Source organism: Ciconia boyciana, chromosome 4 (assembly GCF_034638445.1).
Source record: "Ciconia boyciana chromosome 4, ASM3463844v1, whole genome shotgun sequence".
In the NCBI taxonomy this organism is placed as follows: Eukaryota; Metazoa; Chordata; class Aves; order Ciconiiformes; family Ciconiidae; genus Ciconia; species Ciconia boyciana.
The window spans coordinates 91,617,200-91,641,005 of NC_132937.1; the positions used below are offsets into that span (position 1 = coordinate 91,617,200).

At 44.5% G+C, this 23,806-nt stretch overlaps 1 protein-coding gene across 5 annotated transcripts in view; it reads left to right on the top strand.

The window, feature by feature from the left end:
- Positions 1-749: 749 nt before the first annotated feature.
- LPAR1 (lysophosphatidic acid receptor 1) overlaps positions 750-23,806 on the top strand; it is an 83,792-nt gene continuing 60,735 nt past the window's right edge. For 2 of the 5 annotated variants that reach the window (XR_012042336.1, XM_072860591.1), the window contains exon 1: positions 1,043-1,125. The gene's annotated coding sequence lies outside the window, so the exon portion shown is untranslated. Of the gene's footprint in view, positions 771-1,042; positions 1,126-1,571; positions 1,726-17,995; positions 18,083-23,806 lie in introns of those variants that run through there. The other 3 variants (XM_072860592.1, XM_072860595.1, XM_072860594.1) reach the window with 3 other exon arrangements.

A 23,806-nucleotide genomic window follows, 5' to 3' on the forward strand; every position in this document is an offset into this window, starting at 1 on the left:
CTCCTAACCAACCATGACAGCAAGAGATCTGCTCACACTGATGCTGAAAGCCTTTCTAATAACAATACCTGTGATACAGTAGATATTGTCAGTAGCTATGGAAATCAGTGTCATCACTGTGTTGATGGTACATAACCAAAGATATGACTTGAGGAGAACTCTCTCTGCTGCTTTCTGGTTCCTTGGGGAACGCAAGGAGTACGTTAAATGGGCTTGGTCTTTCATTATGGGCTTTTGCACTTTCAGAGGCATTGCTGGCTTGTATAGCTGTACGTAATCTCTCTACAAATCTCTCTACAGGGGTGTAGAAACGCCTAGCCATTTCAGCCACTGAATGCTAAGTGCAGTGCATCATACACTGTCTTTTCACTTGATGCATGCACATGCAAGAGTGGCCTCTAGATGCTACTGCAATCCAGCTAAATCAGACAGTAAAAACTGTAAAAACAGTAAAAACTGTGGGGGGGGGGTGGGGGAGAAGTAATTTGAACCTGGTTTTGTATAATAAAATAACTCTTCTAAGTCTGGAAAAGTACCCATTGTGCAACCCTGCCCCTTCCCAACTATAAGAGTTTGGTGAACCTACAGATTGATTCTTCCTGTAGCTGGGGCTCCCAAACGGTTCTTGCCGACATCGGCAGGCGGTCCGAACACTTTTGCGGGAGGAGACATTCGGTCGCCCCGGAACCGACTCCATCCGCATTGCTCCACCGGTTGCTCCCTCTGCATACCCCCGCCAAGCAGCCCTTGCCCCGCAGCCCTTATCCTAGGTAGCGTCCGCCACCAGCCAAGCTCCGCCGCGAAGACGGGGCAACTGCAAGCCCCGCAGGCCGGGAGGGGAGCGGGGATGCCGGCGCTCCCTGCGCGCCTGCCCGCTCCCCGCCTTCGCTTCCCCCGCCGGGGGCCGCCGGCGGGGCAGCAGCGGGGTCCGGCGGGCGGGGCGGGCCGGCGCCGGGCGCACCTGGGCCCCCGCCCGGCGGAGGCGGGCAGAGCGGGGGCGGAGGGAGCCCGTCCTTCCTTCCCTCCCTCCCTCCCTCCCTCCCCCCATCCCTCCCTCTGTGCGCGCCGGCGGCGGCGCCGCGCTCCCTCCAGCCGCGCCCGCGCAGCCCCGCGCAGCCCCCGCAGGTAAGCGCCCCGCGGCGGGCCGGGGGAGCCCAGCCCAGCCGAGCGGGGGGTCCCGCCATCCCCGCCCGGGAGAAGGTGCCCGCTTCCCTTTCCCCGGGGACTCCGCGTCCACGGCTCCGCGCCTTTTTTCCTCCTCTTTTTGGGTGTGTTCTGTAGTGTTTCTGACGCCGGCGCTAACTTTGGCGGGGGTGCGGTAGGGTGAGGAGAGGCGGGCGTCTGCCGGCGGCCGGGTCCGGCAGAGGGCTCGTTAGGGATGGGCGGTAATGGGCTGCTGGCGTCGGGTCAGGCTGCTGTTTCTGCTGGGCTAACATCTCCGAGGTTGGCCTGGAATAAGTAATGGACACTTGTTTGATTAGGGGACACTAACAGTACTGCCATTGTTCGCTTACTTAGGGCCTGTCCTGATTTTTTTTCTTTTTTTTCCTTTTTTTTTTTTGGTTGTTAAGTCTCTTTGGATTTATGTATACCAAATTAAGGCAGTGGAAAAAGTTCTAGCTAAAACAATGGTTGCCACCTCTCCCTCCCGACTTCCTCAGTCCTTCGGACGAAGAGCCTGCTGAAGTCAGATGGGAGCTGTGTCTGTCCGTGGTCTTTACAAAGGTAAAGGACAGGGAGAGGATGAATGACAAGCACAAGGGTACGGAGCGTTAGAGAAAGACCGGGAGGGTGGGGAGCAGGAGGGCAGCTTTGGGACAAAAGCCGTTAGCAAACTGAAGTGAGAAGAGAGAGGTGGAACCAGAGGGACCAGGTTTCTTCCTCTCGCTCCTTTCTGCATGTTCTTTTTAAATAGCTGCACAGTGGGAACCCCCCCTAAAAAGCTTCTTCCTATGGAAATGTGTGAAAAGTTTTCTGTATAGCCCTCTATCAGAAAAATGTTGGAATGTCTTAAACTTTTTTTCTTGTGGATTTCTCTGCGAAACAAGCTCACACCTTTCTGATTGCAGTTGCCTGTGAATAAATTAGAAGCTGCTCAAATCCCCCCTTTCTTCTTGTGGTTTTTTCTTTTTTTTCCTTCTTTGCTGCAATTTTTTTGAAGATTCAAGGCAAAATAGCTTGCGGGAGCCTCCATAGGCAACCTGTGTTCCCAAAGCATTGGGGAATTGGGGTAGCTGCAGTCTCTTACTACTAAAAACTGCCGCAACTCTATGTTTTCAAAGAAAAGTCTCTTGCATGCTAAGTCAGGTTTGGTGTGTTGTACCGTTTGGTCTAAAATGAGTCACTCTCAGGTCTGAGAGTCATGTTTCAATTTGGCAGCCAGGCCTGCGTGCCATGCAGCCTCTTACTCTTGTGCGAGGATGGGGTATACTGTAGTACTAAAATAATATGTTCTGGCAATTTCAGCAGCGGGCTGAAGTGGTACTCTGTGTGCACAGGCGTAAGAGAAGTTCTGTCCTGCAGCTCGCTAACGCTGGCTGTAGGCGTGTCGTACGTTTCTCCTTAACTGATATGTGCTCGGACTTACAAAGCAACTTGATAGGCCTGTGTTTTACTGTTGTTTTTATTAAATATTAACTACACAAAATCGAATGCTGTTTTTTCTCCCAAAAAGATTGACACTGTCTCATCCTGTGCAGTTGTACGTGAACTGTGGTTGTTCTGGCTTTCCAGCTGCAAATAACTAAGGAAATGTTATTTAGGAATACTAGGAAACAGTTTCATGCTCAGTATGGTGTTGTCCTTATCACTCCCTGTTACAGCTTGCATTAGTTAGACCCTTGGCTGCTTATTTAGGAACACTGGGAAATGGTTTCATGCTCAGTATGTTGTTGTGCTTATCACTCCCTATTACAGGTTGCACTAGTTAGACCCTTGGCTGCTATAAACCTTGTTCTGAGAAGTTACCAGTAACGGTGCTGGTTGGAGACAGGAAAATACTGACTGGTGTCTGCTTTCTTTTCCTCCCCTCTTCAAAACAAATATTGAGGGTAGAAAGGTTAAACAGCTTTTGAGACAAAACACATGGGAAATGCAGAATTGAAGTAACCTTACACTGTGTACCCAGCTTTAATATGTGAACTTAATGTGTGAGTTACAGACAATCTTATCACTGTGTGCAAAGATACTTATGGCTGCGTGGTTTTCATCGGTAACTCTGGAAGACTGTAACTAACAGATAATTCCTTCTCTGCTAAGAAATGGGAGGAAATAAAAAAATGTCTTTAACTTGATCTTGCAGTAAGTGTCACACAGTGAAACCCTGTGGGGAATCCGGGAGGGGGTGCTGAAGAAAGTGTTTTGCTCTGGAGCTGAAACTTAGGTAGGACTTACGTAGGGGTGGCTTTTACATTGCTGTGACGAGCCATTAACAACACCTTAATTGTTCCTCAGTAGCCTCTCCATATTGAGCTTCCTTTGTCCGATATTCAGAGGTTTAAACCGAAAGGCAAGTATTTCTTCTGTCTTTTGTCTTTGGGAGACCACCACCATCTTACCTTTGGGTACCCAGCAGTTTTGTGCGTGAGCTCTCAGAGGTAAGCTGCCTTCTCCAGAGGTCTGAGGAGCTGGCTTGGAGCACCTCTAGGTGGTGGCCTGCCAGCACTTGCTGCACCCCGTTACCATCTCACTTGCTGTGCATGTGGCTTCCTTACTGTATGGGCACAGGGGACACTGCGTGCAGCTCTTGTCGCCCACGGGGCTGGACCGGGAGCTCTTGCTGCCATTACTTGTGGTCTTGAGGATGGTCCAAGGACACCTAGAAGAATGTGAGAGCGGCAACAGGTTGTACTGAGGCTGTTGTCCTTTTCCTTATCATTCCACCACCCCCCCACACCCCCCTCCCCAAAATTGGAATTTGCTACATTCATGGGATTTCCTCCCTGTCGTAAAGAAAAGTGCATATAATTTAAGGGACATTTAAATTCAGTTTAAATCCATCTAAATGGGTTATTTGAACTGCAACTGCTACAACTAATGCTAGGGAAAAGAAGCATACGACTGTTTTACCGAAGGGAGGATAGAGCAATCAGTATTTGACCCCTTCAGCACCTTTAATTTGTGGATTAGTTCTTTATATGTAGTGTATTTCACTGCTTCTTCCTTCACAATGGGTTACTTTTTTTTTAACAGTTTAGTAGTATGAAAAGAAAAGGAAATAAACTTTTAAAAAAGTAAACTGTATGGTGGTAAAAAAAAAATAAACGAAACCAGGAGTTATCAAGAGGCAATGCTAATAGCTGAAAAAACTATTTGCAGTCTTTTTTTTTTTTTTTTCTTTTCCTTCCTCTGTCCTTTTCTGTAAGGTTGCTTTTCCTTCAGGTAAGGTCCCCATTTGAAGTCTTAGGATTTAATGATAATTTGAAGGGAGAACACTGCCCGCTGCTCTCCAGAAAGGTCCGATCACGAGGGACTTGAGGTGGTAATGGCTTGAACTGGTAGCGATTATGTAGCATCCCATGTGTGTTTTTGGCTTTGCTTTTCCGTGCGTTGCGAGGTGATACCCTAGAAACGTGATGCTCCTCAGTGATGCAGCATTAGATCTGAATTTACACATTTCATGTTTTCCCTGAGTTTCCTTCATAGCTAACTCAGAAGCTTAAGGCTTCATCCATGGCTCATAGATGTCAATGGTAAAATCTATATCGGCATTGAATGGCTTTGGATTAGGCACAAGGCTGATGTGTTGCTTTGACAGAAATACAAAATTATTCCCAGGGCAGAGGGAAGCTCTATCCAGGGAATAAGAGCTGCTGTTCTGCTTACATTTCAGGGGACTTGAATTTTGGTTTACTTCATTATCTTTCAAGCTTAGTTGCTTTAAAACAAGCAGAAGCATTGTCTGTGCATTCTTGCACCTTCGTTGCCGTACTGAAGCAAATGACAGTGAACATCTGAAGCAGGCCTGGCGCCTTGTTTTGATTTTTAATGAAGCTAGAGGAGATTTCTGAGAAGTGCCTGCCTTTGTAGATCCAGACCTCTCCTTCTCTCATCCATTGCTGTTTCTTGACTGCCTGACACTCTTCCCCCGCACCCAAGCTGATTAACAACACACCTGGCTTGCAAAGTCTTGGCCATTGTTTGGCTGAAGGTTGCACTCTAGGATCAGTTTTCTTTTTGTAATGACTGGTGGCTCTTATTCTTGAAAACGTGGTTTCTAGTTGTGCAACACTTATGCCGGTAAAGAAAAAAGCCTATTTAGTGCCACTTCGGGTAGTTTATGTGCGTCCCTATCCCACATGGCAACTCCATGATCGTTGCATTTCTCTAATGAGCTCTTGAAAAAGACCTTTTGAGGCGATTAAGGCATTGCATTTCTGTATAGAGGAACAATAGCCTTGCCTGGATCAGTGCAAAGTCTCCAGAATTTCCTGACAGGCACAGCCTGGAGTAGTTTGTTGAACACATTTTTCTCAGTCCTGCATCTACTTCCTACTGGATCTGCCTCCTTCTTGACGCACATAATGTAGGCAATTCTGTTAGCGCACATAAACGGGTGAGTGCTGGCGCGTTTACCCCAGGGTAGAGGAGCATTTCTTCTTAAAAAGAAAGCGAACCTTCTTCCTCTGCTTCTGGCAGATGAAAACAGCCACAGACTCGCGTGGCTGCTGTGGTTGAAGGAGCCTGGGTAAGGCATGCGTGCCCCTGCCAGCAGCGCTGCGGGGGGAACCGCGTCCCTCCTCCTCGGGCTGCTCCGGGGATGAATAGCCTGGACAGTGTCCTGGGCTGGGGTGTGCGAGAGCGGCTTTCCGAAGGCCTCGAGGATTGTGGAGGTGGATGAAGACCTGGCCGTCATTCCTGCTGGGGAAGCGGGAGGTAAGCGTTGCCCCTCGCCGTTTCTCACCTGTGGGTCGCAGCACGTCTGCTGCTGAGGAGGTGGTAAATAGCGGGGGTCGGTGGCACAAGAAATGCTTCCAGCTGCAAAAGTGGGCAGGCTGCATCTGTTTTAGGAGGCAACGTGTTCTGGGGGCACAGGTACTGTATTGGTGAGAACTGCATTACAGTCTTGTGCCAACTGGATTATTTTTCTTTTAAATTACTTTAACTTGAGAGACACTGGAACTGCTCGTTATGTTTTTTGGCTTCCATGTGGCATACTCTAGATAAAATTTGGAGGTGCTTTCACCTTCTATTTAAAAATACAAAGGTGCCAAGTATGCGAGCCTAATGTTATCTTTCTGCTTTTGCTTCTGACTGTGAATACCAGCAAACATCTCCTGAAGTGGATTTTTGAAACTGCTGGAAAAAGTGCTGATGAGTTTAATAGTCGTATATGATGAACTTCAACTCTCTGTAATACACCAGCATGAGGCCTACACACCATTTAGCCTTTTCTTTAGGAATTTATGTGCCACAGTGACCTGCTGAGTAGGGTGAATTTCACAGGCACTCTCTAGACAGTACATCCGCTTCTTTGCCAGCTAGAAAACGTATTGCATGCTGCAGTGCTTGCAGGAGCAAGCAAAAAAGCATTGGATTGACATCAAAGGCAAGATCTTTCTGTACAAAATGCTGGAGATTTTAAGAGTGGTAAAAATCTGGCAAAGGAAATGCATACTGTTTTTCATTGTAAGCCCCTTTCCCTCCCTCCTCCCCCTCTTTTTAGGGCGTGTATGTCAAATACGAAACAGTGCCAGTACATTATTTATGGGAGCAGTTTGCAGAGACTTTTCTTAGAAGTTCTTTGGCCGTTTGGGGATGATTGTTTTCAGCCTGGATGGAAAAATGTATGTATAACTAGAGCAGTATCCTTTTTTTATTGTGAAGAAGTTAGCTGCAGCTCTGTTTAAATTAAAAAAAAAAAAAAGAAGTCTTGATGAGTATTGAACGTTTACTGCATAGAGAAATTTGTGTCTTCTTTGGATGGGTGGGTGATTATTTAAGAGCAATGAGCTTAACACGAACTCCAGCAAAGACTTACTGGTATCTGCGAAGTCAAGGGAGATGCTGTACAAGTCACATCTGTTTGTTAGGTGGCTATACTTCAGGTTGGTGTTTGCAGGAAAGCAGAAAGACTGCTGACCTCTCAGGAGGAAATAGCTTGCGTACCTTGCAAGCATGGCAAGTGTTGTATTGTCTGTTGCGATGGGGCATTGGTAAAGGGTCCATTGCCACTGGATTTCCCTGAACGTTTAGTCATGGATAGTGCAATCTGCTTTTGACCCGTCGTGGATGTCAGACCTGCAGGATGGGGTCCCGAAGCCTTGAGCTGCTGCTGGTGACGGAGCTGGGAACTGGGGTGGCGTTACGTAGCTGCAGTGTGTCAGGGCCAACATGCCTTCTCCTTCCCGTCCTGTCCCCAGCCAGGCTGCAGGTGTCACCAGGATGCTGGTGCGGAAGAAAGCCCAAGTTTCTTTGCTGCTCTTTTCCAAATCGGCTTCGCCGGCAGCGAGCGAGGTGGAAGGGCTGATCCTGGCCCCGGGGACGCTGCTGGTGTGGCGGTCGCTGTCCCTTCAGCTTGCAGCTTGCAGCCTGGCAGGCGGTGAGCACCTCCACTCGCCTGCTGCTTTGGGGCCAGGAGAAGCAAATGCCGAGCAGCGGCACCAGCTACGGCTGCTGCCCCTCAACTGCTGGCCGAAGGCAGGAGACCTCGGTGGAGGGCTGCGGGTTAACGTCTCAAGCCAAGGGCTGTGTTGGGAGGAGGTCACCTGGCCCCTAGAAGAAGTTGCCTTGCACTGGGGGGGACTGTGGTGGTAGTTACTGTGGTCAAGACACCATATTCCTTCGGTTCCCATGCCTCCTCACTGACTTTCTTGGTGGGATCCGTTTTCTTGTGGTTACCGTGTTTTTTCCAGTCCCTTACTGTGTAGCTGTGATGCCACTTCTTGGGTCCTAGCACTTTTAAGATTTCGTTGATGAGCAGATGAGCTGCAGTGGAAAGGTGTTGCTTTAAATGTGGTAATGGAGCTGTAATGTAGGATGTCAAGGGGCAATTTGACTACTTTGCCTCAGGTTGTGCTTATAGGATTAAACTTTGTAGTACATTTCTATAGTTGCCTGCTGGTTTTGAACATATAAAACTAATTATTGGAGTACAAAAGCGTTTGGGAAATTGGTAGGGGAATGTGCGATAGACCTATCTGAATCTATTCTAGAATCTATTCTATTCTGAATAGAATAGATCTGAATCTGCATCTGAATCTATTCTAGATTCAGACTGATGACAATAAGCCTGTAAATCCCGAAGGCGAGTGCTGCACAGTGAATTCTGTATTAATACTGTGTTGCATGTCGTTGCCTACTGCACTTGGAAGACGTCTTTCCAAATGCGTACACAGCTCTGTTGAAGTGTCTGAATGGCAAATTATTGGTACAGGATAACAACTTCAATGTTCCCTGTGTCCTTGCTGAGAATGTCCCCGGGCACTCCTGTCTTGTCAGCAGGAACCAGCCAAGGTACTAAGAGCATGTTGTCCTGTACGCTGTGCTAACACCTAGGACCTTGCACTTGAGCTAGGAGTCACATTTGAGCATGTGATTACTCTCTGCGTAATCATTAGATTCGGTCGAGGAGCAAAGCCTTGGCTTTCAGTGAAGGACTCTTTGGGGTGTTCAGCTGTTTCTATCCACATGTCCCCCTGCTTACCACTATGCTCTTGCAGACACAAGACCAGGGCTCCAACAGGGTCATTGCTCCCTCATTCCTCTTGCCAAGGAAAGGGGATTCACAGATTGTTTTCCTGAGATGTTGCACTGGGGTAACCAACTCCAGGCAAATTGATGTCTGGATAGGTACTCAATGTTCAAGGAATACCATCTTGAATGTGACGTATTATACTTGAAAGAAACCTTTATAAATGCCTATTGAGTTTAGTGGTCTTTCCTTTTGCTCGCTGTCCTCCCAAAATGTGGCAGACGTGGAGAGCAATGCTGTGGAGATGAGCCAGGGTGCCTTTGACCTGCCCTGAGCATGGTTTCTGTGCAGGGCTTTGAGAGCTGACCTGATGTGGCTGGCAACGCATCAGGTTCATTTTGCTCCTCCTAAAGCTTTGGATGGAACTGATGAAAACTTCACCTCAGAGCAGTGCATTTCCCTGTACGGAAACCTTGCAAACTAGAGAAGACTTTCCAAATTCATCTGTTTGCTCCCCTAGTCTTTCAGCTTCTTGTTTACAGCAGTTGCAGTGTCCTATTTCAAATATCCCATGTGAGTGAGACAGGAAGCTGACTGAGACTTCAGGGTATTACTGTGATCAAAGGAATTCTGGTAATTAGTGAATAGACTTAAAATAGGTCTCTAGAATTATTGCCATTTTGCAAACAGTTGATAGGAATAGCGTAGCTTAGTGCCTGGTTCTCCAAGAAGTACGGTATGTTTCTGTTCCCTGCCTTGGGTTGCTTAAGTTTCACACACAAAAGCATCCTAAGAGGTTCAGCCTAGAGAAAAAAATGCAGGGAGAGGTGTGCAAGCTGATGACAACCCGATGACAGAAGGGAATTACATGATTGTAGAACACATAAATGCCTTAAAACTAATATGCCTGAACAAACACTTCTGCCGTGGTCCTGCATATTTCCATCCTCGGCATCTCCTCCACAAAGTTTCTTATGAACAGAAGCCGGTTGCCCAGATTTTAATGACAACGTTCTGGTTGAGAGGCTTGTTTACTGCTTTTTTAGTTCTCCTTCTCTAAATTTTTCTTAATATGCCGTGAAGACTCTGTGAAGGGACTCTTGGTGTGCTTATTGTGGGAAAGCAGTTGCTTTTTCCTTCAGAGTGGCACAAAAATGCGGGAAGGGCTTTGGCGTGGAAGCCGCACCCTGCTCCTTCGTGCTTCGGCGTTGGCAGGCGTGTGGAAAGGGGGGAGAGAAAATACTGACTTTCCGTGGAGCTACCGAGATGAGGTGACTTTTGTCGGTCGGTAGCAAGCTCGAACGCGAAGCTGCTGTGCATCGGCCTCCCGTATCTGTGCCAGCAGTCCTTGTGCCCCAAATCTCCTCCTGACCGCTCCGCTCCTGCTTTGATGGGCTCCCCGCGGCCCCGAGACCCTGCAGTGGGGACTCTTGCTGGTATAAGCCTCGTCTCCACTAGAGGGGGGTGCCAGTATGGCTATACTGGGAAACTTTTGAGGATTTGCTTAGTTCTATTGCTTTGCTCTTCCTGGCTGGCAGCGTTGCTGTTGGGTTAAGCGGAGCATCCTTGGAAGGAGGCTGCTGCGGGACCGAAGGCAGACGGGACCCAGCAGTGGCCGTACGCAGCGGCTGACCGAGTAGCGGGCATTGGATTTCTCCAAAACAGTGTCGGTGGCACGTGTTTGTATAACACGTGTTTGTTGGCCGACCTAGGAGGGGCTGCTCAGCGGCGGGAGAGACCGAAAATGGGACCCAGCACGCCAAAGTGGGCTTTGTCAGGGGTCAGAGGAGCTCTGCATGGGCCTTTAGCTTTGGTGTCGTGGACGCAGCTGGTGGGTTGTGATTGTGGGATGCCTAAAAAATCTGGTTTGTGGGTGGATTTCAGTACGTTCTCCTTTTGTGGCCTAGATCCCTTGGACTTCTTAGTTTATTTGTGCAGTTGCAAAAAAAGAGCCTTAGTGGTTCCTGAGTAATGCTTTATGTCTTATGCTTTTGTTTCAAAGCCTTCTTAAGACAGTTTGTAGTATGTGTGCATTTAAAGTTTGTACCCATGCTAATGTGCACTGAGTTCCGAAAGGAGAGTTTGAGGCGAACTGCTATTTAGTTTTGTTTTTCTTTTTTCTTTAAGAATAATCCATTGCTATTCAGTTGCACTTTTCTCTGATAGGATTGCTTGTTCTCCTTTCTTGCTCTTTAAAAGATGTGCAAAAGGAGTGTATCTGAAAAGTGGTGAGACAGGCTAGATAGTGCTTGGACACTAACTTTTCTGTCACCATATGTGTTAGAAGATTTTTTTGTTGTTGTTCTGTTTTTACACTGACTGCATTCTGCCTCCTGGCTTTTCGTTTTCCTCTTGAATTCTCGATATCTCCTAAATATTCTGGTTGAAATACTTGTTGTTTCTGTTGGGCAGTATGTATGCTGAGGACCTAGTCAGAGAAGTTGAGTAATTGCTGAAGTATGGTGTGCATTTACAACAACCTACTTAATTCATGTGACCTCTTGTATGCACTAAAAGCTTGTCTGCTAAACACAACTCAGAGTTAATCCAAGTCAATTCTTAAAGTGAATTAGTCAAGCTGCGTGCTAATCCTCTGTGTTTACCTGCCTATTCAGATAGGCAGCAGCTGAAGTTGCATTAAACTTCACTTGCTAATTGAGAGGGGACGGGTCGGAGGGAAAGGTGATGAAATCTTGGTGTTTTCTTCATCTGTCTCCTTTCAGGGCATGTCTCAGAACTGCTGTGCATTTATAAATCTTGAATTCATGGAATGATCAGCATGAGCTACCTGAGGCCAAAACCCAGTGCTCTGCTGCAGCTCTCTAAGCATCCCTGACGGCTGCTGCTGCTCCCAGCGTATTTTGGGGAGTGTGTTACTTCCTGATCATCCCTAAAAGTTGCCCCTCACAAACCCCAGCTGGTTGGGTTGGGATGCTGTAGACGGTGCGGAATATGGTGCAGACTGTGGGGATAAGGAAGCCTTTTCGATCTCTGCCAAGAAACTAGTAACCAGCCCTGATTTTACAGCATGGACTCTCAAATTCTGGGTGTATTGTCCCGAGCACACCAGAGACTCGCATGGTGGGCAAGAAGTAATTACCTTTCATTTGTCAACATTAGGATTTTTGTTGTTTTGAGCTACTGGGTTTGCTCCCTGTCCATCGTGGCAAGATCAAAGGTAAGATCTTATTTCTGGGTCACTGCTGTCCATCAGATAAGTTTGTTTGTGGCCTTGGGAAAAAGCAGTGACGTGAGAATTGGGAATTTAAACCCTGTCATTAAGATAATTCTTCCTTATTGTCAATTCTGAATTCTTTCAAACTTCATTCAGCTTAACTATGCAGAATACAGCACTGCAGAAATTGCCTGGAGAACGGTCGGTTGAACTGATGCAGATATTACAAAAATATTTCTGAAGCAGCATGACTGTTATTTCTAGTTTGAGATGTTGATAAACGGTTACTGTGTCTGCATTGGTGCTGGCCTGAACCATGTTAAGCTGATGCCTTGCAGTCTTAATGTACTTTTTTGTAGGGGGTGGTTGGCAAATTTCTATTTCAGATAAACTTAATTAAACTCCTGTTTGTGCACCGTTGGTCAGGGTCCATGTAGATCTATATTAGGATGGTACATTTGTAATTTGGGGTTTGGCATGCTTAATTGTGGACTTCCTTGGCTTCAGCATTTCCAGATTGTTGTATTTTGTGGTAGTTCATTCTTCCTGAAGATTGAACATCTGTTTTGTGGATGCGGGGGGAAGAAAGTATTTGCTTTAACGCTGGCCCCCCTCAAAGCTGTTTAGAGAATTGTGACATTCTGTTATCACCCAGATGTTTTTTATCTAGTGAAAAGGATATTGCCTGAATGTTTAAATACGAGCTTGTTTCAGAAGAATGCCAGCATACTACTACTTTTGTGAGTTTTAAACAAAAGGTGGGGTTATGCAAGGTAGGGTTAGCAAATGGACCCTCTGTTGCTGATCCATGGAAGTGTTCAATTGTATCACTTTGTTTTTTCTTCTTGGAAGTAAATATTAAATGTCTGTTTGTAAGTTGTTGAGAAGATAAGTTCTTGCTGCTTTTCCCGCTGAGGAGCGATAGCTGGAGAAAAGCATCCAGATATCTTATATGGTGATTTATACCTTGATACACGTGACTTTGCCTACTATTCTCTTTAATGATACTGATAGTAAGCAAATAGCGATGAGAATGCACTAGGAGTTAAGTTCTGTCAACTACCAGTGAGAGGCAATGCCTCCGTCTTGGCTCTATGCTGTGAAAACTGCTTCTTGCAGTCCTAGTGTTCAGAATAATTTTAATGCGCAGCTCCTTGCTTGTTTTTTTGTTTGTAATGGAGGAATACAAAAGCATGCACCATACTCGCTGCTTTTACACACAGACATATGCGCGCATGATGCTGGCAACAGTGAATGATGCATCTTAAATGATGAGCTATCCATGGTGACTTTGAACTTTTCTCCCTGTTAGTTAACTACTTCAAATGTAATGTCTGTGAGTAGAAATAAACGATTTTAAAAGAGTTTCAGAAACTGTTTTGAAATTACTTATTTTAGAAGTATTTGGTACTTTAGAAGTCATTATGATGGAAGTGCAGATTATGAAAACATTGTCATATGACAGCAGCTTCCTTGTGGTTGTGCTATGACAGACCATCCACATTGTCATTACTTGTTTACATAAGCCCAAGCAGATTGCTGTTATTTTCCAGCAGTCAGTGTCTAGCTATATTTTTCCTCTTTATCTTCTGGTGATTCTTTCTTGAAGTTTAGAGTAGTGAGATAATGTTGAAATTAGATCTTGGCATGAATTATTACTCTGGAGTCTTCCTGAGAAGTCTTCCTGAGTTCACATTGCTTTTACTTGAAACAGAAACACTAGACATTCATTTTCAGGGATATCTTATTGTTCCAGCACTCACTAATTCAAAAAACCCAGCAGAGCTGCTGCTGCGGTTGTTTCTTGAAGCTGGTGCTGTGGTTAGTACAGATGCTTTACAGCAATTTTTGTGTGTGTTTGGTTATTCTAGCTTATGCAGACCTGATCGTTCTGTTGAAGAAGCTCCTAACACATCTGGAGAAACATGCATGTACCAGCCAGCACCCCTTGCATTAAGGCAGGTGCTTGCTCATTCCCCCAAGTGAGAGTGGGAAGAGGTTCTCCAGCCCTGCTGAGTGGCAAAGCAACAGCCACCTCCAAGCAATCCCTAACGAGCAAGCATTACTGGAGGTCACTAGGAGAAGCTACACTCCTGATAGGTAATGACTGAAATAAGTCTAGAGGTGCTGGGTGGTAATGGGAAGGCAACCTGATGTGTTGGCTTTAAAGGGGGAACTGCAGGAAAATGAGAAAACTGAGGAAGCCATGCAGAATTTTTTTGACTTTTCAGACAAAGTTCAGAAGAAGCTTTTCAGAGAAGTAGGAGGCTTCAAGAGAAGATGAAGTATCATTTTGGATTTAAAAAACAGCAAGAAAATGCTGTCCAAGAGATGGGTGTGGAATAGATACAATATGGAAATAATCAGGAAAGGAGGTTGAGCAAGTGAGAGAATTGCACTGGATGGTGCAAACTGACCTCGGTCAGGGAAGTACAGAAAGGATTCTTAAAAAGGACAACTACACAAACTAAATGGAAGTTTTGTCCGATGATAAATAAGATTTTGAGTCCCTCAGTGTGTAGCGGAGAGAGGAAAAAGTATCCCATGTTTAACAGGGAAAAGGAGCATGATTCAGTTGTGGACAGCACAGTGGTGGCACTTTTAGCAAAAATGTTGAGATCTGAATAGAAAATTACGAGTGCCTCTTTTATATATATATTTTTTTAATCTCATCTGAGCAGTATGCAAGAAACCTGATGTGCTGCTGCATGCCTTGTGGATTAGCCTGCTGCTGATGTGAGTCCAGTTTGTACCATAATTGATGTGACTTAGGGTGAGTGTGTTCATGATTTCACATTACAATGCCAAATACTACGGGTTTGTCCTTTCAAAATGTGTTTTCTGTTTGTTAGTAAAATGTGGCATTTTCTTCTGATAGCAGAAGTCAGAATAGTAAAAATACAAATCCTCTAGAATATCCTGAGGGAAAGGAGTTAATTGTTTTGGACACAGAAGACTAGAAAGGCCAAGAAAAATCTTTTTTATTTTTAATCAGATACAGCAATGTTTAGTCTCCTGCCTTCATGATGGGATGTTTATGTGCCTTAGAAAAGACCTTTTAAGTGAACATCTTGCTACCACTGACACAGAGGAGGGAAGATGTTTGTTATTTTCCCTTCAAGATGTTCTTGGTCATTTCCATTAATCTGAAAAGAAGTATCACAATAGGCCAAATGAGAATCCATTCTGCTTCCATCAACACTGTAACGTCGTCTCCTCAAATAGCTTTTGCCATGAGTAACCAACAACAGGAAATCGCGTGGGGACGTGTTGCACAAAGAATGGTGTTGAGGCTCTCTGACTTTGGCAGGGTTGGACCTGTAACAAATGCCTGGGGAAGTGGGAGTCCTCCTGCCTTCCTTGCCTGCCATTGAGGTCATCAACAAAATGCATTTGAACTTCATGGGCACAGGGTCAAACTCTTGGTTTGCCAGAATAAACAACAAAAAACCAACCAAACAAAAAACCCCCCAAAACAACCAAGCAAACAAAAAACCCCAAACCCAAAAAACAAAACAAAACAAACAAAACAACCCCAAGACAAAAACAATTCCAGAAAAAATGAACAGCTTGTAATTTTGGGAGTAATCTACTCGCCGAAGAGCCTTCACGGTGGCCATAGTAAAGCATCTGAAGGTCCCTTCTGGGGATAAACATCAGAGCAGGTAAAGGGGAAAGGCAGACATGCATAGGTTAATTACAGACGCTTGAACTGCCTGCCCTTTGGTGTAACCCAGTGCATAACTGTGGTCAGCCTGCTTTTGTCATCCTCAAAAGGGGTATGAGGCATGGTGACAGGCAAAATGGAGTGGCATATGGAAAAGATTTCCCTGCAAGTTAAATGCTTCAGGGCAGTGTACTATCTACTGAATTTTTTGCTTTGAAAATCTGTGAATAGAGATTTTTTCTTTTATATATTCAGATTGATCTTCTGCTTTTTGGGGGGGATGGGCAGGGGCTCTGGTCTTGCCCCGGTGGGATGACTGGGGAGATGTCTCTCCTGACCCATGTCTTCTCTGTGAGAGCAGATGATTTCTCGGAGGGAGTGCCACTGCACAGTGGTGCTATTTTATTGTAAATTAGTTCAGTGCGTGGTAAATGGACAAGGCGACAGATTTTCTTCCTTAATCTTGCAGTGGGGAAGAAGGGACACTTCCCTACAACGCTGCCTCTGCAGAGTTCGTGAAACCGTTCAGCTTGGGTAGGGAAGCTCCACCTGAGACATCTTTGCTGAACTCCTTGCAGGCTGTGTTCTGCCATGGGAAGATTAGCAGCAGTCTTGTAGTACTCACATTATAACTTATTGAGGCCGGAACAATGATCTTTCCCTGATTAGCCACAGAGCTCCTATTCAGAAAGGTTTGACTGATGTAATTTTTTTTTCTGAAGCACAGGCTGCGCTGTGAATGCAAACAACGTAGATTTGAGATCCTCTGTTGATTATTGTGTTGTGGAAGAGTCCTGCTGAATGCAAGGGCAATTTTAAAAATTTGTGTTGAAGTCATTTTCTTTCTAGCCTTAGATTACTGCTGAAAACTTCATCTTTTTTCCTTGCATAAGGAAGGCTAACAGCTGTATTGCGCTCCTGAAAGTGAAGACGGAGGCAGTGGAAACTGTAAGTCTCTTCTAGCTTCAGGAAGTTGCAAACCTCCCTGGAGCACCTTTTAAAAGCTCTTTGAGGTGTACAAGTGTGAGTTGGCTGAAGGCAGAAGGGAAAGTAGGAGAGATGAGAGATGAGTTCCTTTTTTTTTTTTTTTTTTTTTTGCTTTAGTATTACTAAAGCTTTTGGACTTCTGCATTTTTATTTGCTCTTATTAAATTAGCGCTCTTATTAAATTAGCTCTCTTATTCCAGAGTTTTGGGGTTTTTTTTGGTAAGATGCTTTACAGATGACTGGGCAAGTTGAAGTTAAATTTCCCAAGGTGTTGTTTGTTACTACTTTGTTTTGGTTTGGCTTAAGTAAAAGCTGAACACTCTGTCCAGCTGTTGCTGTTCTCAGTAAAGCAATCTGCAAGGTGATAAACAGCTAAACCTGCTGCTGTCCTGCTTTTGATGCTGTTAGTGGCTAAGAGGTAGTTGTGTTATATATTATGTGGAATATATGCTTTGGCTGACAAAGTGCAATCAAAGCACGCCTCATACAAACCTAGAAGCAGATGTATTACTTACGTGGGACCATAGCAATAGTAAAATCCCTGATTCTGTGGCGTATCTTTGTGACAGTGGATCACTTCCAAGACAATCATTTAGGACATTGTTGCTCTGAAGTTGGAGAAGCAGTAGCGTAGACAGTACCTGCTTTGAAATGTTCAGTGGCTGGGTTGGATCCGAACTCAGGAAAGTTTTTGGCCTTCTGGTTTTTTGGTTGTCGAAGTCACAAGTGCTCGGATTGTAAAAAAAAAAAAAAAAAAAAGGAAAAAAAAAAGAAAACAAACCAACCCACCCAAAACAAAAAACAAAACCAAAAAAAAACAGAGAGAGAGAGAAAAGCCAGGAGGCAGATGATGTGCACAGGGTAAAAGGAGGATGTCTTCCAACAGCCAGAAGAGGGGATCTGCACTCTTGTGATCTGACCTGTTGGGGTATTCATGCTCTTTTACCCCGGCCTCCCCAGGGGTTTTGAGGCGGGTCAGGCAGCGCGCTGGAGATAGGTGGCAGGTAGCGATGGCTCTTGCTGTCCTCCCGCTCGCTCTCCCTGCGTGGGCAGGAGGCTGTCTCAGCCTGCCTCTCCGCCAGCCCTTTTGCAGATGTTTGCAAGCCTTTGCCGTCGCACGGGACGCCCTGTAAACGCAGCTCTGCTAGCGGTCCTGCAGCTCCATGCATGGGGACGCGGCCCCCAGCTTGTTGGATGGAATATTACAAAATCTCATCGCGCTACCGTATCTCCAAACAGTGATGGCAGGGGAGAGGGGTTCGTACCAACCAATTCTGGTTTTCGGGCCAACCAACTCAATTGTCCATTGTAGTTGCCAGTGTATTTATTATTAACAAGTCATTTGTTGACAATGGTAAAACATTTAAAATACTGCATTATTCTTGTTGCATGTCTCCCTCCCTTTTAAGCCTTAATGATATCTTGTTTAGCCAGTTTCTTTGTTGTTCATCTGTTGTGTCAGGTTGGAAATTTTTTCTTTTTTTTTTTTTAATAATTTCTCTGGAAATGTTTGTGCTCAAACAGTGCATTACTTCACCAAAAACAGAAGTTCTGTGAGCAGAAGTTATCTGGACAGAAATTGATGCTGTTGGATTAACCCACTCAGCCTGCAAAAGAAAAGGTCTGATCTCTTAAACAATATCTGCAAAGAACTGATATTTAGTGTTAAAGTGAATTAACCATTGATTACTGCAAAGAAATTAGTAGGTCATTTCTCCACACGGACAGGGATTTGATGGAAAAATGTTTCTGGATATGGATTGATTTCCAGTTGCCATTTGGGCAAATGTGTGTGCTGTGTTTTGGGGATGAGGTATTATTTAAATAAGCATCTTTTACTCTGTGTAGTTATTGCCTGTCTTGGTGCATGTGAAAAATGATTTTTTTGCCCCTGTGTGATGTGCTAGCGTAACAGCAGCATGGAAAATTCATCTCGTTTCCTGTGAAGATCTCAATTTCTTCTGCAGAAGTGAATGAGTTGCTCGGTCTCCTTGCATCTTCAGTCTGTCATTGATTGATCTTCTCAGACTGAAAAATCTGTCCAGTTTCATAGGGCTGGTTGTAACTTTTCTGACACTCACTCTTGCTAGTGGGAAAGGGCAGAGACCACCAAGTAGGTTTTACTCTGGGTTTTGGGGTTTGGTTTTTTTTGTTGATGGCTTTTTTTTTTGGTTTGGTGGTTTGTTTTTTTTTTTTTTTCAATCTTTGCAAGGTAGAGATTTCCTGTTGCTGTGTCTGAACCTTTCCATATGTTAGCAAATTCCATTAAAATCTATTTTTCTAGACAGTGAAGTTGGACTCAAGAAATGTCTGGCTCTACCGGCAGAGGCTGTTTGCAGGGGGGTGATGGTACAGGAAACAGAGCGACGTTGTCCCTTCCCTCTGGCACTCCCCTTCCAGACTTCCACAACCCCTCGTAAAACCTCACAAATCCATTTTCACAGTGAATTTATTCATTCTTATGAAGAGCTTCCAAACGGGTGAGGTGCTGTAGCTCCGTAGCTCTTTCAAGCAGTCTGTCCAGTGACTGGAAGCAACAGACGGGAAGGCTTTGGGAGGAGGCATGTTTGTATAACTGGTCTTTGCTGGGACAACGGAGGGTAGCGTTGCATGCGCTGTAATAACAGGTGTAGCTCGTGCAATCTGCTGGTAGTTGGTCTGAAGGCATGCTGAATAGTTGCAACCACTTCCTTCTACAAGGATGTACGTGAAGAGTGGTACAACCCTGTCAGTGCTCACGTCAGTGCTTGTGACATCAGAAATAGGTAACTGTCTTCCGTGCTATTATTGAGGAAGTAATTTCCAGCTCCAGCAGGGTGATTTCAGATTCACTGCTGTTAAACCTGTTTAATCAGTACCATGTGGTAAATCTATTCCCATGCTGACTGCTATAGTAATAGACGGCGGGTGCGACCGCAGCCTTTATCCTGCTTTCTGGAGAAGGGTGTCAGGTGAGAGAGCCGGGCTGACACCAGCCAAGCTGCAGAATTTGTACAGTAAAATGTGTGCATTCGAATACACACGCTGTCAACAGAGTTTGACAGGGACAGTTAATTTTGTGCTAGCTTCCAAACTGTATTGATGCACCTCCTGAGTGAAGAGAAGGGGAGGTCTCTCTTCTGAGACATCAGAAATTTGATGGGGAGATGGCAGGGAAAGGGTCTCACTAAGTGGAAGAAGACTTGTCGCTGTTGTTCAGAAGGACTTCAAGGCAAGAGTACGACAAGGGGCCACACCATCTATCTGGAAATCTTCCCTTTTATTTATTTTCTGCTTCTTTTGCCCAATACTGAATCACAGCTATCAACTTATTGCACCTCTTTCAGTTGCTGAGCAAGGTAACGCAGGGCGCAGGAGGTTATCTTATTTGCAGGCAAAGCACACCCTGGAACAGAGAGGGCAGAATTGGGAGGAAAGATGGATTGTAGAGATGATAACCACTTAAATTAGTTCAGCTTGTTCTTATGCTTTGGCGGGTCATCCAGCAAAGTTTCATATGCCTTATGCAGCTCATTCTGCAAATTTATTTGTCATAGTACACCACATACCAAAGTCACTTCAAGATTTAGCAGTCTGGTCCCTGATACAAAACAAGACCTTTGCTGAAACACCACTCCAGACATGCCATGCGAGGAAGGAGGAGGAAAGTCCTGAGGTGACAGGACAGGGAGCTGGCATGTGGATTTTCCCCTCATTTTAACTGGCAGTGAACTGATGAATGTGAAAAAAATGGAGTGTTGTGTTTATGCAAAGGGTTGCTGAAACTAACTGTTTCAAAGAAGTCAGTGCTGACATCAGAGTTTGGATCGCCTGACAAAAATTTCAGGGAGACCAGGAGCTTGTTATTTGCATTTCTGTGGTGTGGTTTGCCCTTTGCCAGTCTGCTGAGACAGTTGTTTTGTAGTTGCAGGTACCTCTGCTCACTTATGAAATCATGTTGACACGTCCTGGGGGGTTTTCAGGATTTTTTAATTAATTGCTTTAAAGTATCTCTCAAGAGAAGTTTCAGTGTTTGAAGAGTTGCTATTAAATAACTTTTTCGGAACAGCTTTAAGCTAGTGATAGCATTTCTGTAGGTGAATTTTACATCTAGTGTTCAAAGTGACAACATCAGTGGTGGTGAAGGCTTTACCTGAAATAATATAAGGACTCAAAAGAGATAATACCTTTCTGTTAGGAAGAAGATCTAATGCTCTGTAACTTGCAAAAGAAAATCCAGCTTTTTGCAATAGTTCCTAGCAGTCACTATAGTAAAGGGAGGAGTAGCAGGAAGGCATCTTCTCTTTCCTTAGCAGCATGAAATTGAAACCAATTTTTCTGCCTTTCATCTTTATTTTCTTATATGCTAGAAAGTGTATCTGAGGTTGTTCTTTTATTAACCAGGTGGTTACTGGAGAGTGGAGAAACACCTCCATGGTAGGTAGCTAAAAATTGGTTATCACCATCACTTTAACGAGTGGTAAAATGAAGCGGTAGACAGGTCAAGTCATTGCTGTTGCTCTTCGCTGGATGGTGTTCGTTTGCCTTTTTGCCTTGTAAGGCTGCCGTGGTGGGGTCATGTTTTTATTTGTGTGTCGAACAAACTAATGCTTACAAGCAGTGGTTGTTTGGTGAAGGAGGCTGCTGGAGGTGAGTGATGCCAAATGATTACTTATGGATGGCAAGGCTTCAGATGCCACATGAAATTTGGAAGTGGGACCCTTATGTGAGATCTTTTTTCTTACTTTCTTGCCTTTTTACATGTTGTTCGAATGTTGGGTTTTTGTTCCTTGACGGGTTTATGGGTCCTATCCATCTGAGATCAATTAGGACTTAAAACTGTCCTCTGAGAAACCATAACTTAGGCTTTTATTCACTAGAGGTGTGCAGGGAGGGTAGCTGTGTTTAGCTAAGTCACACTGAAGAGCTTCAAGGTCATACCAAATCAGCATTTTCAGAGTCATGTAATCCAGAAACTTGAAGTCTGTGAAGTCCAGCTGTGGTACCAAAAGATGTTCTGATAAGGGTGCAGGAAACCAAAGCTGAAAGATGGCAACAAGGCAGTTCACCTGAAATTATCTGACAGCCAAGACAGCCACAGATTGCAAAAACTCAATTTGCCTTTCGGTCCTGGCGCCTTACTGTAGCGAAGGCACTGTATATTTGTGGGCCCAGATGAGGTATGCAGTGATGCAGAAGTTGTTGGTATTGCTGTATCACTCCGAAATTGCAGATCACTTGTACCGTGCAAGAAACTGGGGGAGAATAAGGGTGGTAATTTTTGTCATTGTAGTGGGTTTTCCGGAAGCAGTTCCTTCAAGATGATGTTTTTGTGATATATGATTGCATTTCTCCTAACTACTCCAAGTAATGGCAAAACTGCATGGTTCCTCTTTTCTGTGGTCTCGGACAGCTGATCCAGAAATCATGATGCTTACTCATAGCATGTCGGAGAGCAGTATGTTTTGTTTGGTGAGGATGCGTTCCTGCTCTGCATGTTAGATATGTGCTACTCTGCTGAGCATCAGCTGATTTATTTTTTTTTTCAGTTAACCAAAAACTCAATGTGTTACCATAAATGACTTTCTAAATGTTGTAGTTTATGGTGAAACATTATTTCTTAGACATGAGTCACCTTCACAGAGGATAAGAAATTCTGTAATCTGCATTTTACTAATTTTAGGTACAGATCCAACATGTTTCCTCAGTTTGCAGTTCCCTAGATGCACTCAGTAAAGACAGCGATGTCTGTCAAGAGGAGAATATGTAGAGTAGCATTCGTCTGCAACACCTGCAATTCCAGTGTTTGGGAATGATATGTGTGAATCTGCTTCAAAATTCAGGTATTTTTTTCAACACTTGGTAGTTCAACAAGCCGTCAAAATCTCATTAGTAAGAAGCCACTCCTTTGCTTTTGTGTTTGACTTCCTTTTTAATAGAGATTACATTTTCTGTCATAGTGCCCTTTAGTGAAGTTCATTTGAGGATCCTGTTCCCTTTATTTGCAGTTCTTGAAAAACATGGGTCTGCACCCTGAACTCACACGGGTATCAAGTTAGGAGCCACCTTTGTTTGCCTGAATGGAGTCAGCCTGCTTTTGCACTGCTTTTGCACTGCTTTTGCACTGCTTTTGCACTGCTTTTGCACTGCTTTTGCACTGCTTTTGCACTGCTTTTGCACTGCTTTTGCACTGCTTTTGCACTGCTGTGAAAGCACAGTCCCCTCTGCACTTTATTATTGCTGAAGGAGATGAGGTGGGTTGGGAGCGGGGGGAGAATCCTGTTGTACAGTCCAACCTATTTTCAGATGGAATGCTTTTAGGAGCCTAACCACTTGGTAGAAAGTCTTAATCATTGTGTGCGTTGTGCTCAGGAGGTTGAGAAGCAAGGTGTATGCAGAAGAGCCTTCCTTTTCCTAGCCAAACTGACGGATCAGTGCAATACAAGCAACAAAAATGAAGCTAGGTGCAGAAGGGGAAATGTGAAATGGTCATAGCCTGAGGAATTTTTTACTAATACTGCGTTTTCTATTTCTTGGAGAGATGGTGAAAAATGACTATATTTCTCCTCTCATCTGTGTTAAAGTGCTGATTGGATTTTATGGGTTTAAGCTTTTTCTGGGTTTAAGTTTATAGATTATAAGCTTTTTCTGAAATTTGTGTTCAACCTGGAGTACACAGAGCTAGCTAAAGGCTGAACAGACTTAAGATTATTCCCCCCCCCCCCCTTAGTTTTTTCTCTTCTGCTCTGTGATGCTCCCTAGTAAAAATGATCATTTTATCTCATTTTTATATGTGGCAAACAGGATTCTAAGCGTACCTCTGGTTTTGGTCTAGATAGTCTTCCCTAATGTCTGCTTCATCTGTAATCATTTCCCCATCTTTATTATCCAAGAGCAGCAGCATTTTAGGATTAAGAAAAGAGAATAAATTTCAAAAGAAACTAAAAATGAGCTGCTGTAAAGTAGGTACAGTGACGCTGCTGCTCTTAAGCATGTTTTGAGAAGAACAGAAACAAAGGTCTTAAGAGATCTTATTTAAGTTACATTTGTGACAGCTCACAAGACAGTGATGAAATGTGCTGGTTGAGGATCTTGAGGCTGTTGATGGGAGTTTTACTGAAAATCACTCTCTTCTTGGTCAAATGCAAAGCTTCCCTAAGTCAGAAAAGCAGTAGTTTCAGGTTGATTCTGTTTCCTTCATCTGTTGTGCACAGTGGACAAACTCGTGAATTTCAGAAAACAGGCAAAACTCTGTTTTTGAAAAGAAAACAGGAAGCCTGAAGGATGCGTAGCTCGGTTCTTTGACTTCCAGTGAAGGCTTTCTTGGAGGAATGCTAAATCTCCATTTTCTGTCCTCTCCATGAGT